The 3,622-nt window shown below is 41.3% G+C and overlaps 1 long non-coding RNA gene across 1 annotated transcript; it reads left to right on the forward strand.

The window, feature by feature from the left end:
- Positions 1–611: 611 nt before the first annotated feature.
- LOC310676578 lies at positions 612–1,113 on the forward strand. Its single transcript, XR_014510627.1, has 2 exons — positions 612–716; positions 1,001–1,113. It is a non-coding gene; the product is annotated as an uncharacterized lncRNA (long non-coding RNA).
- The last annotated feature ends 2,509 nt before the right edge of the window (positions 1,114–3,622 follow it).

Genomic DNA, 3,622 nt, shown 5'->3' on the forward strand with positions numbered 1-3,622 from the left:
ACTGGAAATTTTAACATTGAAAATCTTTTACCTACTTATCACCTTCTAACTATTTAATACAAAAATGCACTTTCTGAATGTCAGTGCTTCTGCAAATCAGCCACACACCCAGTGCTGGATTTACGTATAAGCTAAACCAGCCCCACTCTCTTGCCCCCCCCCCAAAAAAAAATAACGGGGGAAAACCTAGATGTACGTTTCCAAAATATAAGATAAAAAACAAACAAAATAAAACCTACATGCAGCAACTGTGGCAAATGGCTTTAGATACCTATTAGGTCCATAAATTACCATATAGCACATATTCAACAAAAAAACCCAGAGACAATTTGTTGTTGGAAAAGGACAGCTGGACATATAAAGGGATCCGTTGTCAGGAGCTTGTCCTACACTCGAGTAGGACCCTTCAGTAGCTTAGGGCCTCATCAACCCTAAATTGAGCCCTGCACATACCCCTGCAAGACTATGTGATAGGAGGAAAATGTTGATTAGATTATTTGAAAATCAGGACTGGATCTTCTTTGAGCTTGACGTGGAAATGAAGTGATGGAATCCTGATGTCATAAATAGCAGAGTTCAGACTCCCAAGTGGGGTGCCATCTTTTTTATGATCCACAATATTGAAAGAAAGAGAGAACGGAAGAATGAAAGGAAAGAAGGGGGGAAAGAAAACAATCCTTCAGATAGAAAGGTAGCACAGCAGGGGCAAAGCTGAGGTAAAATATTTCCCCTGTTATGCTCATTTTCTACTTGCAGAGAATTTTTATGTGGGGCAACACATAAAGCTCTCCTTTTTTACAATCTAAAGTTGCAGACTTCACTTTGCTAGCTCGGTTTTGTTACATTGTACATGCACACTTGGCCGAAACTGACATGTTTGAGTGTAAACAGTTGGGAAAAAAGCAATACATTTTAACACTTTTCAACATCTGTTTCAAAGCGAAATAAAGCAGCTAAATTGAATTTAATAATCTCTCTTCCTTCCTCTTCTTTTCAATAGATTAGACACTACAGGGAGCCATGTGGTTTCGATCTGGCCTGGTATTTCAAGATGCAGGCAAATTCATTGTCTCTGGCGCATGTTCCGAATAAATCATACTTACTCGTTGTGTAGGCGGGGAGCAGATCTGTCAGAACAACTCCAGATTGGCATGTATATCGTATGCAATAGCAACAGGAGCATAAAACAGAATAAATATCCATAATGTAGCATGCATACATGAAAGAGGTGAAAGAGAGCACAAAATATGGTCTGAAGCTCAACATAAAAACACCCGAAGATCATGGCCACTGGTCCCATCAACTCCTGGCAAATAGAAGGGGAAGAAATGGAGGCAATGAGAGATTTTACTTTCTTGGGCTCCATGATCACTGCAGATGGCGACAGCAGCCACGAAATTAAAAGACGCCTGCTTCTTGGGAGAAAAGCAATGACAAACCTAGACAGCATCTTAAAAAGCAGAGACATCACCTTGCTGACAGAGATCTATATAGTTAAAGCTATGGTCTTCCCAGTAGTGATGCTGGATCATAAAGAAGGCTGATCGCCGAAGAATTGATGCTTTTGAATTATGGTGCTGGAGGAGACTCTTGAGAGTCCCATGCACTGCAAGAAGATCAAACCTATCCATTCTGAAGGAAATCAGCCCTGAGTGCTCACTGGAAAGACAGATCCTGAAGCTGAGGCTCCAATACTTTGGCCACCTCATGAGAAGAGAAGACTCCCTGGAAAAGACCCTGATGCTGGGAAAGATGGAGGGCACAAGGAGAAGGGGACAACAGAGGACGAGATGGTTGGATAGTGTTCTCGAAGCTACCAGCATGAGTTTGATCAAACTGCGGGAGGCAGTGGAAGACAGGAGTGCCTGGTGTGCTCTGGTCCATGGGGTCACGAAGAATCGGACACGACTAAATGACTAAACAACAACAACAAGCATGCATAAGAAGAGTCCTGTTGGATCTGTGCTTTCAGTTGTCAGATACATGACTATCAAAAGCCCACAAGCAAGATCAGAGTGCTTCAACAATCTCCCCGCTTGTGATTCACAGCATACTACTGCTAACACTGGAGACAGAAAATAGTAGGGGTCTGCACTGGCTCTGTGCCTAAATTAAATAACAAGGGTAATTGAGGGGATTCTTCAGTCTCCCCTCAACCTCCCAAAAAGGTCTGATATGGGCCCCTACAAAGCTTCATGGCAATTCTTTTCTGTCCTGTATTTCTTATATATCTGTATGTTTCTCTGGGTTTGTAGGTTTTGCAAGAAGTGAGGCTGTCCAAAACGTTACCTACAAGTGTCCCTATTTTCCAGGGACAGTCCCAGATTTACAGAAGCTGTCCCGGTTTCTGATTTGATCCTGGAATTCCCCCCTTTTCCTTAGAACATCCCTATATTTATCAGAGAAATGTTGGAGGATATGAAGTTATGTGACCCCCCCCCCCGAGCCAAGGAGATAAGTAACTATACAACCTTTAGAAGACATCAGAAGGCAACCCTGTATAGTTTTATTGTGTTTTTGTGTATGTTGGAAGCCACCCAGAGTGGCTGGGGCACACCAGTCAAATGGGCGGGGTAAAATTGTTGTTGTTGTTGTTGTTGTTCCCTATTTTCAGAGAAATGTTGGGGGTATGTGCCTGCCAAGGACTGAAGAGATCTGGGGTGATGGGGTTTTTGTCGTTGCTGCTGCTGAAGCACAACCGCATACCTTGCAACATCTTTCTGATGAAAATAGGGACGTCCTGTTCCATAATTATAATAAAAACAATCTGGGAGGCTTCCAACATATTTAAAACCATAAGTTTCTATCAGTTTTCAAAATTGTATGCATGCATCTATTTTGGCTTTGTGAGAAGTTTGGTAGTGGTCAAAAGGGTTTATATTTTACTTTTACCCACTGTGTATTTAGAGGGAGATTAGTTTTCTAAGTTTATTTAGCCGTATATATTTTTTGGAACAGCAGTGGTTCTTTAAAAGTAGCATTCAGTGACAGAGACAACGGAATGATCAAGAGTTTGTCTGTTCATTTGGTTTTTAAAATGATCTACTTTTGCCGTTGCAGCCTGGAGTGCAGTTCTGAAATGGAAAACTCTTTCCTTGGTTGTAATTACTTGTCATGAAAGCTCAATGTCTACTTTTTTTGTTTTTAACTTGACTGTAATTCCAGCAGCCTTAATTTTAAATGATTTAAGTAATTATATTATTTCATGCTTGGCAGTTGCCATTCTATCTTGTGGGAACTAGGCAAACATCACCAGATCCAAGCGTTTAATCATCTTCATGTCTGAAGGCGTTTAAAGGTTCAGAAAGTTTGTCAAATGTCTGGCACTATTTCCATGCAGCTCCAGCTTATCAGTCTACATATAGGTAGTTCATGCATACGGCAAAGTGTTAATAGATAAAGGCAACACACCTATTGTTAATGCTGCTGTTAATTCCCAAATGTCTGGGTTCTGGCTTTATATCTGCTTTGCCAAGATAAGTGTGGCCTGTGTGTCAACCCTTCCCCAAAAGCCAAGAGAAAGAAACAACTATGTGTCTAGCCAGAACTGTTTACAGGATAAACAGCAGTTTACAGCTTCCCACATAATGTGGAAGGCACATCAGAGGCTGCTTGTTATACA

The sequence above is a fragment of the Podarcis tiliguerta genome, assembly GCF_965153285.1.
Source record: "Podarcis tiliguerta genome assembly, chromosome: 4".
Lineage (NCBI taxonomy): Eukaryota > Metazoa > Chordata > Lepidosauria > Squamata > Lacertidae > Podarcis > Podarcis tiliguerta.